Source organism: Salvelinus fontinalis, chromosome 13 (assembly GCF_029448725.1).
Source record: "Salvelinus fontinalis isolate EN_2023a chromosome 13, ASM2944872v1, whole genome shotgun sequence".
Taxonomy (NCBI): domain Eukaryota; kingdom Metazoa; phylum Chordata; class Actinopteri; order Salmoniformes; family Salmonidae; genus Salvelinus; species Salvelinus fontinalis.
The window spans coordinates 18,650,969-18,665,378 of NC_074677.1; the positions used below are offsets into that span (position 1 = coordinate 18,650,969).

General features: G+C 40.2%; 1 protein-coding gene and 1 pseudogene across 1 annotated transcript in view; one reads left to right on the forward strand and one right to left on the reverse strand.

Annotated features, from left to right (window-relative positions):
* The window catches only part of LOC129868200 (long-chain-fatty-acid--CoA ligase 6-like), a 105,734-nt gene that overhangs the window by 61,073 nt on the left and 30,251 nt on the right, over positions 1 to 14,410 (reverse strand). The window lies entirely within an intron of this gene.
* Positions 5,626 to 10,078, forward strand: LOC129868201 (interferon regulatory factor 1-like; annotated as a pseudogene).

The window sequence follows — 14,410 nt, forward strand, 5'->3', positions numbered from 1 at the left end:
GAACCAGTCCAAAGTTTGGACACACCTACTCACTCAAGGGTTTTTCTTTATGTTAACTATTTTCTACATTTTAAAATAATAGTGAACACATCAAAACTATGAAATATCACATATGGAATCATGTTGTAATCAAAAAAGTGTTAAATCAAAATATATTTTGTATTTGAGATTCTTCAAAGTAGCTACCTTTTGCATTGATGATAGCATTGCACACTCTTGCCATTCTCTCAACCAGCTTCATGAGGTAGTCACCTGGAATACATTTCAATTAACAGGTGTGCCTTGTTAAAAGTTAATTTGTGGAATTTCTTTCCGTCTTAATGCGTTTGAGCCAATCAGTTGTGTTGTGACAAGGTAGGGTTGGTATACAGAAGACAGCCCTATTTGGTAAAAGACCATGTCCATATTATGGCAAGAACAAAGAGAAACAACAATCCATCATTACTTTAAGACATGAAGGTCAGTCAATACAGAACATTTCAAGAACTTTGAAAGTTTCTTCAAGTGCAGTCGCAAAAGCAATCAAGTGCTATGATGAAACTGGCTCTCATGAAGACTGCCACAGGAAAGGAAGACCCAGAGTTCCCTCTGCTGCAGAGGATAAGTTCATTAGAGTTACCAGCCTCAAAAATTGCAGCCCAAATAAATGTTTTACAGAGTTCAAGTAACAGACACATCTCAACATCAACTGTTCAGAGGAGATTGCGTGAATCAGGCCTTCATTGTCAAATTGCTACAAAGAAACCACCACTAAAGGACACCAATAAGAAGAGACTTGCTTGGGCCAAGAAACACGATTTTTGGTTCCAACCGCCATGTCCTTGTGAGATGCAGAGTAGGTGAACGGATGATCTCTGTATGTGTGGCTCCACCGTGAAGCATAGAGGAGAAGGTGTGATGGTATGGGGGTCCTTTGCTGGTTACACTGTTGGTGATGTATGTAGAATTCAAGGCACACTTAACCAGCATGGCTACCACAGCATTCTGCAGTGATACGCCATCCCATCTGGTTTGCGCTTAGTGGGACTATCAATTGTTTTTCAACAGGACAATGACCCAACACACCTCCAGGCTGTGTAAAGGCTATTTGACCAAGAAGGAGAGTGATGGAGTGCTGCATCAGATGACCTGCCCTCCACAATCACATGACCTCAACCCAATTGAAATTTTTGGATTTGGTTTTGGATTTGGTTTTGGATGAGACAGACCACAGAGTGAAGGAAAAGCTGCCAACAAGTGCTCAGCATATGTGGGAACTCCTTCAAAACTGTTGTAAAAACATTACAGGTGCAGCTGGTTGAGAGAATGCCAAGAGTGTGCAAAGCTGTCATCGAGGCAAAGGGTGGCTACTTTGAAGAATCTCAAATATAAAATATATAAAGATTTTTTGATTACTACATGATTCCATATGTGTTGATGTCTTCACTATTATTCTACAATCTAGAAAATAGTAAAAAATAAAGAACAACCCTGGAATGAGTAGGTGTGTCCAAACTTTTGACTGGTACTGTATATATACAGTTGAAGTCGGAAGTTTACATAAACTTAGGTTGGAGTCATTACAACTCATTTTTCAACCACTCCACAAATTTATTGATAACAAACTATAGTTCTGGCAAGTCGGTTAGGACATCTACTTTGTGCATGACACAAGTAATTTTTCCAACAATTGTTTTACAGACAGATTATTTCACTTATAATTCACTGTATCACAATTCCAGTGGGTCAGAAGTTTACATACACTAAGTTGACTGTGCCTTTAAAAAGCTTGGAAAATTGCAGAAAATTATGTCAAGGCTTTAGAAGCTTCTAATTGGCTAATTGACATAATTTGAGTCCATTGGAGGTGTACCTGTGGATGTATTTCAAGGCCTACCTTCAAACTCAGTGCATCTTTGCTTGACATCATTGGAAAATCAAAAGAATTCAGCCAAGACCTCAGAAAACAAATTGTAGACCTCCACAAGTCTGGTTAATCCTTGGGAGCAATTTCCAAACGCCTGAAGGTACCACGTTCATCTGTACAAACAATAGTACGCAAGTATAAACACCATGGGACCACGCAGCCGTCATACCACTCAGGACAGAGACGCGTTCTGTCTCCTAGAGATTAATGTACTTTGGTGTGAAAAGTGCAAATCAATCCCAGAACAACAGCAAAGGACCTTGTGAAGATGCTGTAGGAAACAGGTACAAAAGTATCTATATCCAAAGTAAAATAAGTCCTATATCGACATAACCTGGAAAGGCCACTCAGCATAGAAGAAGCCCCTGCTCCAAAATCACCATAAAAAAGCCAGACTACGGTTTGCAACTGCACATGGGGACAAAGATTGTACTTTTTGGAGAAATCGTCTGATGAAACAAAAATATAACTTTTGGACCATAATGACCATCGTTATGTTTGGAGGAAAAAGGGGGAGGCTTGCAAGCCGAAGAACACCATCCCAACCGTGAAGCACGGGGTGGCAGCTTGTGGGGGTGTTGCAGTAGATATCTCAGATAGGGGTGAGTGAGGCCTAAGAGGGTTTTATAAATAAGCATCAACCAGTGGGTCTTGCGACGGGTATACAGAGATGACCAGTTTACAGAGGAGTATAGAGTGCAGTGATGTGTCCTATAAGGAGCATTGGTGGCAAATCTGATGGCCGAATACTGAAGAACATCTAGACACTCGAGAGCACCCTTACCTGCTGATCTATAAATTGTGTCTCCTTAATCTAGCATGGGTAGGATAGTAATCTGAATCAGGGTTAGTTTTGCAGCTGGGGTGAAAGAGGAGCGATTAAGATAGAGGAAACCAAGTCTAGATTTAACCGTAGCCTGCAGCTTTGATATGTGCTGAGAGAAGGACAGTGTACCGTCTAGCCATACTTCCAAGTACTTGTCTGAGGTATTGCCCTGGGTTGGTTTGAGTTTGTTGCTAGTTAATACACTGTTAGGAAAGGGGGATACCTAATCAACTGTACAACTGAATGCATTTAACTGAAATGTGTCTTCTGCATTTAACCCAACCACTCTGAATCAGAGCGGTGCGGAGGGCTGCCTTAATCGACATCCACGTCATCCGCGCTTGGGGAACAGTGGGTTAACTGCCTTGCTCAGGAGCAGAACAACAGATTTTTACCTTGTCAGCTCAGGGATTCGATCCAGCAACATTACGGTAACATTCCTACCAGGCTACCTGAAAACCCCTGTTGTAGTCAAACATGAGTTAGCTAGTACCACAATAGCTGCATCCAATATGTATTTGTGCCCTAGACATACACTACCAGTCACAAGTTTTAGAACTCCTACTCAGAGTGAGATTCTTTATTTTTACTATTTTCTACATTGTAGAATAATAGTGAAGAGATCAAAACTATGAAATAACACATATGGAATCATGTAGTAACCATTTTTTTTTATAAACAAATCTAAGTATTTTATATTTGAGATTCTTCAAATTGCCACCCTTTGCATTGATGACAGCTTTGCACACTCTTGGCATTCTCTCAACCAGCTTCACCTGGAATGCTTTTCCAACAGTCTTGAAGGAGTTCGCACTTGTTGGCTGCTTTTACTTAACTCTGCGGTCTGACATCCCAAACCATCTCAAATTGGTTGGGGTTGGGGGATTGTGGAGGCCAGGTCATCTGATGCAGCACTCCATCACTCTCCTTCTTGGTCAAATAGCCCTTACACAGCCTGGATGTATGTTTTGGGTCATCGTCCTGTTGAAAAACAAATGATAGTCCCACTAACCACAAACCAGATGGGATGGCGTATCGCTACAGAACGCTGTGGTATCCATGTTGGTTAAGTGTGCCTTGAATTCTAGATAAATCACAGACAGTGTCACCAGCAAAGCACTGCCACACCATAACAACTCCTCCTCCATGCTTTACGGTGGGAAATACACATGCAGAGATCATCCATTCACCCACATTGCATCTCACAAAGACACGGCGGTTGGAAGAAAGATTTCAAATTTGGACTCCAGACCAAAGGACAATTTCCACCGGTCTAATGTTCATTGCTTCTTGGCCCAAGCAAGTCTTTTCTTATTATTGGTGTCCTTGAGTAGTGGTTTCTTTACAGCAATTTGAATATGAAGGCCTGATTCACACAGTCTCCTCTGAACAGTTGATGTTGAGATGTGTCTGTTACTTCAACTCTGTGAAGCAATTATTTGGGCTGCAATTCTGAAGCTGGTAACTCTAATGAACTTATCCTCTGCAGCAGAGGTAACTCTGGGTCTTCCTGTTGCGGTCCTCATGAGAGCCAGTTCATCATAGTGCTTGATGGTTTTTTTGCGACTGCACTTGAAGAAACTTTCAACGTCCTGAAATGTTCCGTATTGACTGACCTTCATGTCTTAAAGTAATGATGGACTGTCGTTTCTCTTTGCTTATTTGAGCTGTTCTTACAATAATATGGACTTCGGTCTTTCACCAAATAGGCTATTGTCACGGCCATCGTCTAGGTGGAAATGACCGGACCAAGGTGCAGCGTGGTGAGCGTACATTTTATTTTATTTAGAATGTCGCCAACAAAACAAGAAACAAAAAAACGACCGTGAAGCTTACTAGGGCTATAGTGCCACTAACAAAGTCAACTACCCAAACACCAAAGGAAAAAAGGCTGCCTAAATATGATTCCCAATCAGAGACAACGATAGACAGCTGTCCCTGATTGAGAACCATACCCGGCCAAAACATAGAAATAAAGAAACTAGAATGCCCACCCTAGTCACAACCTGGCCTAACCAAAATAAAGAATAAAAGCCTCTCTATGCCCAGGGCGTGACAGTATTGAATTCTATCTGATGGTGTTTGCATGTTTAGGTAAAATACAAATACTATCCCGTTTGCAACACTGACAAGTAACAAGTGTAATTTTTTTATTTGTAAATATATTTGAATTTATTTTTTCTAAATCTGATTAGAATGTAGCAAGGCCCACCCAAAGTAATGTGTGGCCAGTCCACCCCTGTTTGTTTATCTTACGTAAACAAGAAACACACTTGTCAGCAGTGACTTACATGAAGTCTGAACTGGAGTCTGTAACACAACTCTGCATCAACTGGAGAGTCAAGACTACCCCTGTCGTTGGTTTTAATAACTACACCATTTCCCGGAAAAGCGCGACTCGACTAGAATTTATTCTGAAGGGTTTGCCTGGATTTGGCTGTTTTATGCTTTGCGGGACATAATTGCATCGATAACAGAAAATGCATAGGTCACTCACCTTCTGATTGCACTATTTTATAGCATAAGTAAATCAAATGCAATCTTATTCTCTAATTATATTATTTAGGATAATCGGCGGGAATACATGTGAAATGATTACTTCATTGAGCCAAGATATTGTACATTGATACGTCATGCAACTGCTACATGTAGGATCCTGCAATATATTCGTTTATTGGCTATGCTCAACACTTCCTCGTCACACCTTATCTCTCACAACAGCATGATTTCTCGGAAATCATGTTGCCTGAAGTTTGAGCGCGCCTGTATGTACAGTTCTGCCTCAGCGCAGATGCGGACTGCTGCCAAAACTGTCCCCCCACCAATGAAGAGTGTGCATGATACTATATTGGGGAAATCCCACCCACTTTATATAAAAACAAGTTTCCTTCAGCAGATTGTACACATTGGAAAATGAAGACCTGAGTGGATATTAACGTTACAAGGAATCACATAGTAATAACTTCCCGTTCCATCTTCACAAAAGGAAATACCTGCTTTTAGGCTCAATTACAAATCACCGGGATTAAGCGAAATCATATTGTAGCTGTAAGTGATTTTATTTTATTATTGTATGCACTGGGCTACGTGGAAACGTTGTGTTTGTGCTAGTGGTCTTTGTGCATATTTATAGCAGATATACTTGTAATTTATAGTATATGCTATTTTCTATTCAATTGACTGGGATTTGTTTTTCCATGTGTGCAGCAGCGGGCGTTTTGTCATTGGGCACATATATCCCACATATTGACAGATCTTATTTATGCTTGACACGAGGCTAGAAGCAAAGTGGTGTGCGCGGTGCGCTCATTTGTGAATGTAACGAGACATGGAACAATGCAGTTATAGCTTTGCAGTAGTATATTTATGACATTTCAAGAGTTGTAGTTAAAATATAAAGTGTAAAGTTTTAGTGGGTCAAGGTTGCAACACTGTAATTTAGAGGCACTGTAATGCATTGGTCAAAAATATGCATGCGCTTGTTCAGTGCACGATTAAAGTGTACGTGGTTGAATACGTCTGTTCGTTCTTTTCAAGAGCTATAGAACCCGCTCCCTTTAACCTCGAATGCAACATAAATAGCCATATAGCATCAGTGGCGGTAAAAGTACCCAATTTTCATACTTGACTAAAAGTAAAGATACCTTAATAGAAAATGGCCCAAGTAAAGAGTTACCCAATAAAATACTACTTGAGTAAAAGGCTAAACGTATTTGGTTTAAAAAAATACTTAAGTATCAAAAGTACAAGAATAAATCATTTCAAATTCCTTATATTAAGCAAATCAGATGGCACCATTATATTGTTTATTTATTTATGAACAGCCACTCCAATACTCATTCGCATCATTTACAAACGTGTTTAGTGAGTCCGCCAGATCAGAGACATTTTCCTGTGCTGCTAAGTGATCAAAATGTAAACAGAGAAAATGTATGGAGTAAAATGTACATTATTTTCTTTAGAGAAGTAGTTGAGTAAAAGTTATCAAAAAAGATATATAAATAGTAAAGATACACCAGAATAACTACTTAAGTACTACTTTAAAGTATTTTTACTCAAGTACTTTACACCACAGTATAGTATACCACAATATAGCTTGAATAAGATAATTAGAACACTTTAAAATAATTTCAGTGTAGTCCTAAAATGCACATGATAGACATACTAGTAGTACTGCTGTCTTTCACTGGTTTGCACATATTTCCAGTAATTTGACAGTTGTTGGCCATGGTCATAGTAGCTACATCACACTTCCTGGTCATGAACTTCACTGAGCGCACTAAACATCTGCACTAACTGAGCAGGGTAGTGGGTGGGAGTGACGTGCTTGTACATCTACCCCAATTGCCATGTGCCTAAAACGAAGTTTCTCTCTTCTCCTTGATCTCCCAGGAACCATGCCTGTGTCTAGGATGAGAATGAGGCCTTGGCTGGAGGATAAGATTGAGTCCAACTCCATCAGTGGATTGGTGTGGGTGGACAAGGTAAGACTTTCCTGCTCGTCAAACTCATCTAATGATTTTTTTTAATCTACAAAGACACTGTCATTGTATGAAGAGAGCTCAGTCGAGGCATTGACAACAAAACATATTTAGTACTATTACCCATGAACAGGACTACTCGTCATTGTAAATAAGAATTTGTTCTTAACTGATTTGCCTAGTTAAATAAAGGTTAAATAAACGAAACAAAACAAAAATAACAACTAAGCATGTACAGGAGACGCTGGGGTGAGAGATAGGCGGCGCTAATTTGAAACCCATTTTTTGGTGGTTTTGTCCAGGACAAGAAGATATTCTCCATCCCATGGAAGCATGCTGCACGTCATGGATGGGACCTGAACAAGGACGCCTGTCTATTCAAGCAATGGGCCATGCACACAGGTGAGCAAATGACACATACCTAGACTACCTAGTGTGGAATAGCCCCTCTTATAATGATGTTATTTTGCTAGATGAACAATATGCACTTCAGCACCTTAGGGTTTTTCAATCTACTTTCTGCATCGTAATAACAATGATATTACTTGTCTGTTGATGCAGGGAAATTCATACAAGGCGAGACTACACCAGATCCTAAGACATGGAAGGCTAATTTCCGCTGTGCAATGAACTCCCTTCCTGACATCAAGGAGGTGAAAGACAAGAGCATCAATAGAGGGTCTGGAGCGGTGCGTGTTTACAAAATGCTGAACGTCAGCACAAAGCCAAATAACAAGAGGTCAAAAGCAAAGGATGCAAAGAAAAATGACAAGGTTACATGACTTTTTAACTGCAGCAATCTTTAGAATCCCTTTATCATCACTTGTAGTACTGTTTTCCCTCTCCTGAATAAAGAGCGGTGCATGTATTTTTAGCTGGCTGTATTCAGACCAGTGACAACAGAGATGAATGTTTCAATCTTATTTAATGTTTTGCTGTTTTCTCCTCTAGGGGTTAAAGATCAAGACAGAGGAAATGGACTACAGTGCAACCCATTGCCTCGAGGATCGCAACACCAACACACACCTGCAGGAGGACAGAAAGATACAGGAGAACAAAGTCGACAGCTCAGACAACCTAGGGGAGACCATCACAGCAGCGTCATATCTTGATGGCTCTGTCAATGACCCTGATGTTCCAGACTTTATCACCTCTGTGGAAATAGGACCAGACAGCATCAACTACTACTCGTCTTTCCAAGTGTCACCGGATCACTCCACAGGTAAGATTAAGCTTGCTGGATGCTTGTGTTTGATTCAACTCTGTGTGTGAGTGTGGGCTGCAAATGTAATTGAGGTTTGCGCAATGCTCATGTCAATTTTCCTTCAATTTTACAGACTATGAAGATTTGAACGAAGAAACACTTATTGAGGTACATTTGTCTCTACCAGTACATGTTCGGTGTGCTTTTTTCATTATCAGGAATACCCATGTTTACCAGATATTCTGCATTGAATTTTAAAAATTCTAACACAGTTAAACCAAGCAAAAATGCAACCAGGCTCATCCCCTGTGTTTTGCTCTTTCAGATTGCACAGCATTGGGAGCAATTGGGGCAATTGGAGCTGCCAGGCAATGTAAACAGCAAGGGGTTCCTGAGCAATGAAGTAGCTACAGTAGAGTCATACAACACTGCAGAGTCTAACCACAGTCCAGAGAGCCAATGGAGTGATAACTCAGGTAAATGATGCTAGAGGGAATCTGGCTGGTTGTTATACTGTAGTATTCAACGGCAGGGTTTCATCATGTCTGTGAAACATTTGCTAGTCAAAAGGAAAGACTACAACAGGAAAATAAAACTGATGGAATCCAAGGGCCTTTAGAAACATTTGAGAGAAAAAATGTATATGTGTCAGACGATTGAGGAACGTATTTCAGTCAATAGTGTTTCCTTCTCATGTGCATAAGGTGTGAAACATAATAATGCATGTAAGGTAAACAGATGGCAGAGATAAGAACTGAATGATTACACCGGAGCCTAAGTTTCTGTTTTTCTTCTTCATTACATCAAAATCCTAAAACAAGGCTGCTCTCAACATTGCACAACACAGAGAAAATCTGTAACTTCATTCAGCTGTGTTTCTCTTGCATCACTGACCAGCTTTGTTTTGTTTGCCATATAGGGTCGGAAATAGAGCTGCGGTTATACACAGAACTGAGCTCAGGACTACCAATGGCTGAAGATCTCGTCTCTTACACCGACCACTGGGCTCTGAACAACAGCACGACCAGTTATCTCCAACAGATCTCTTGCCCACTTTGAGCCCTGCCTGGATCTCTTGCCCACTTTGAGCCCTGCCTACTCTTTCTCAGAGACTGTTCAGAAACAAAAGACTGACTCTGCAGTCTAAAAGACTTCTTTATTTCGTGACCTCTGAACCTTAAGCTACACTATCTTTGCCGTTTGACCTCTGCTGTTCTGTGACAGTTGGTGGATCTCTGAAGTGATAAAGCATTTGACAGGAAGTAGACATTTTTAACCAAGTGTCAGGCTCTCTGTGTTTCAAGTCTTTGTTAAATCATTGTGCTCATAGCTGTATTGATAATTTACAAGATCCATAATTGATATGAGGGCACCTATCCTGTTGCCAGCACAATGCAGAAACTCTCCACTTGGGTGGGCAACGCTTTTTTCTGTTTTTTCTGTTTTACTGTGAAAAACAATTCCGTTATTTACACTTGTATATAGCTGTATATTCCAGGACAATAATCATTCATAACAAACTATTATGAAAAAATGTCTGTTAATTTGGTGAAAAGTTTTAAAGATGTACTGTTTTGTGTATTGAATCTGTAAATACTGTATTTGTATTGAATATTTGTGTTGTGGTTTGTTTTATACAAAATAAATAAAATACCAACTTATTTTGTAGTGCATAGTGTGTATAGTATAATATACTTATTATCTAATACTTCTTATATCTGCCATGACAAAGAGGACAGACTTTTAGAGGTTTTGATGAGCCTGTATGACCTGATTCATTAGTTAGCTGTCTAAGAGACATGGGGAGCTGCAGTACTGCAGTGACAACAGCCTGGCGGCAAGGTTATAGTAACATTACAGTGTAATAATTGTAAAATCAATCCAATACATATGAAATAATATTTTCTTGAAAACAGCTTTAAAATGAGTCTTAGTGGCATTCATAAAAGTGGCAGGGCTTTTAACTGAGCATGAAAGGGTTTATTTTAATGGTGAAGGTCACTTAACACAGCATTGTGTGTAAATCACATGATTAATCCTAACTGTTGTAAACTACTTCCATAAATACACTGCTGCACATTTTTCATGTCAAGTTTGTTACATTCCTTGGAAACGGGTCAAACTGCTTTGACAACTGCAATGTAAAAGTAATTGCCTAACTTAGAGAAATTGAGTAGTGTCTACTCAAACATCTCCAACGGTCAGTAGAACTCAAATCACAAAAGTGGTACTAACTCACTGTATGTCAATAAGATTTCTTATCACTTAATGTTTGAGAACTGTTAACAAATATTAGGTTACTGTAAAGCTAGTCTTCCTCCTCTTCTGAGGAGGAGTAGTAGGAAGGATTGGAGGACCAATGCGCAGCGTGGTAAGTGTCCATATTTTAATAAAGAAAATAGAACACTGAAACAAAAACAACAAAGTGAACGAACGAAAACGAAACAGTCCCGTATGGTAAAACACAGACACAGGAACCAGGAACAATCACCCACCACCCACAAAGACAAAACAGGCTACCTAAATATGGTTCCCAATCAGAGACAACGATTAACACCTGCCTCTGATTGAGAACCATATCAGGCCAAACACATATAAACAGACAAACTAGACATACAACATAGAATTCCCACTCATATCACACCCTGCCCCAAACAAAACATAGAAACAACAACGCAAACTATGGTCAGGGCGTGACAGTACCCCCCCCCCCCCCCCCCCCCCCAAGGTGCGGACTCCGGCCGCAAAACCTAAGCCTATAGGGGAGGGTCTGGGTGGGCATCTGTCCGCGATGGCGGCCCTGGCGCGGGACGTGGACCCCACTCCACCAGAGTCATTACCCGCTCAGGCAGCTCTGGACTGAAGGGTGGCTCAGGCGGCTCCTGACTGAAGGGCGGCTCGGGCGGCTCAGGCGGCTCAGGACAGACGGGCAGGTCAGCACCCACCCGTAGCACGCACTCCAGTAGGTATATCTCACTGGTCACCCCCAAAGCCAATACCTCCTTTGGCCGCCTTTCCTTCCAGTTCTCTGCTCCCAATGACTGGAACGAACTGCAAAAATCACTGAAGCTGGAGACTCATATCTCCCTCACTAACTTTAAGCACCAGCTGTCAGAGCAGCTCACAGATCACTGCACCTGTACATAGCCCATCTGTAAATAGCCCATCCAACTACCTCATCCCCATACTGTTATATATTTATTTTGGTCCTTTGCACCCCAGTATCTCTACTTGCACATTCATCTTCTGCACATTTATCACTCCAGTGTTTAATTGATATATTGTAATTATTTCAACACTATGGCCTATGTATTGCCTCACCTCCCTCATCCTACCTCATTTGCACACACTGTATATAGACTTTTCTATTGTATTATTGACTGTATGTTTGTTTATTCCATGTGTAACTCTGCATTGTTGTTTGTGTCGCACTGCTTTGCTTTATCTTGGCCAGGTCGCAGTTGTAAATGAGAACTTGTTCTCTACTGGCCTGCCTGGTTAAATAAAGGTGAGGAAAAAAAACTAATAATAATTACGACTTTGTGGCTGTGTTAACTAGTGACGACCCATCAGGGGAGCTTTTCAAACATTTGTTCCAGACACCTGATCTCTCCGCTAGCAAAATTTTACACTAACCAAACTCCACCACTGTATCTGAGACAGAGAAGCATTCCTACATTAATTACCTCGTACTCCTTCTACTGGTACTCCCTGTAAATAGCCCCATTATTGTTTTTCATTGTTCACTGTGTATTTAGTCCTTGTGTCACTATTTCAATTTTTTATTACATTTTGTATCTTTAACTCTGCATTGTTGGAAAAGGACCTGTAAGTAAGCATTTCACGGTTAGTCTACACCTGTTGTTTACGAAGCATGTGACAAATTCATTTTGATTTGATTTAAAGAACTAGCAAGATCTATCACAGTAGCTCATACTAAACATTAATTGCTTCTGAAAAGCAAAGTACATGTACTGCTTCTAATTGACAGAGACTTGACAGTACATTACTTCACTGCCATTATCACTTTGGCTGCTGTAGGTTCAATCACCTTTGTCCATCTACAAACACATAGCCCATTAACTATACAATTGTAATGTTAAACCCCTGAAAGGGAGGAAATATGAGAAATCATTCACAGTGACACTTAGCATCAGCGACTGTTTAGTCTGTTGTAATGATGAATGGCATGATATCACCAACTCTATAAATAGATAGATATTTTCTTGAGTTACATAGCATTCACATTTGTATTCCTAGGCATTACTAATCAAGCCCCGCACAAACAGACATCAATGGAGCACACAGATGATTGTATTATCACATTCACATTAATTGTTAGAATATTACTATGGATGCTGTATTAATATCAGTGATGTAGTGGTAAAAGGTGGGTAATGGGTAAACTGTAAACTCCAGTAGGCGATCGACCAGCGATATAAACGAAAACGTGGGACATTTTTAGAACTGTGTTGTTTGCGTTTTTTATTTCATTTTAATATAGTCCTATAGGGAAGACAAGCCTACATTAAAATGAGATGTTCATATTGAAACATATCTTCTTTTACAAAGTTCCTAATTTGTTTGATGAGATTAGTACAGATTTTCTCAGGAGACCCCACATGGGGCCTCGAGCCCAAGTTTGAGGTTGTCACTAGTTACCACAGCCACAAAGTCAAAATTGGTTCATGAAAACAAAATAGCTTTTTGGTCTTAATTTAAGGTTAGGGTTAAGCATAAGGTTAGCAGTGTGGTTAAGGTTAGGGTTATGGTAAGGGTTAAGCATAAGGTTAGCAGTGTGGTTAAGGTTAGGGTTATGGTAAGGGTTAGGCATAAGGTTAGCAGTGTGGTTAAGGTTAGGGTTAAGGTTAGGGTTAGGCATAAGGTTAGCAGTGTGGTTAAGGTTAGGGTTATGGTAAGGGTTAGGCATAAGGTTAGCAGTTTGGTTACGGTTGGGGTTTGGTTTAAAATCAGATTTTATGAAGACAAATTGTAGAAATAGACAGGTTTTAGCAATAATTATGACTTTGTGGCTGTTGTAACTATACACGGCCCAAGCTTGGGAACCACTGTACTAACCTCTCTGCTTGCTTCCTTTCTCTCTGTCTCCTCTGCTTCCTGCATGCAGAGAGAAATGGTAATGGCGTCTTTTTCTAGGCACTAACTCAGCCATTGCTCGTTGGGCAAAGCCTATAAGGAAAATAAATGCAGTTTTTGGAGGGTTTATGGATAAACACAGAAAATAACGTATGTGATAAACACAAGTTTAGGAGATCTTATACGTTTTGTTCTATGAGATAAACTACATCAGCTAATGCCACTTTTTGTGAATTTTGAAGAATTTATTTTCAAATAAAAAACACAAATCACATAAAACCGTCATAATTCAAAAAGGTAATGTTAACTGACTGCTATTATCTCATAGAACAACATGTATACAATTTCCTAAATCTGTGTTAACCTCAGACCTTATTTTGAGCGTTTATTACCAAACCCTATTCTTTTCCCATAGGTATGGCTGAACGAACCAGAGGTAATTTATTTCCGAATATTAGGACTACAAGCTGGCGAGCTTTATTGCAGCCTGCCTCAGCCTCACCACCGAGCGCCACATCACTGTTCTGCAGTTGCCACGGCGCCCTAGCAGCAGCCTAAGCAGAGAGCTCCTGTACATTTTGGTAATTAATTAGTTTATGGCATGTTTTTTAACCAACACTTTGTTTTAAAGAATTAACAATTAATCTATCTAATTAATGTACTTTAATCAGAATCCACCACAGCGTTAAGACAAGCTGGCAAGGAATTTGTTTGTTTGGCTAGCTAGCTAAAGTTAGCTGTTTTGATTCCAATGCCAGCCAGTGTCCAGGTGTTGAGGATGGAAAGAAGCCGAAAGCAATATGGCAGAGGTGTGCAATAATGAGGATCGTGGGGAGGTCAAAGTTACAAGGCTGCGCTTGATTTAACATTGAAATGTGGTGTGCTTTCTGGGGCCA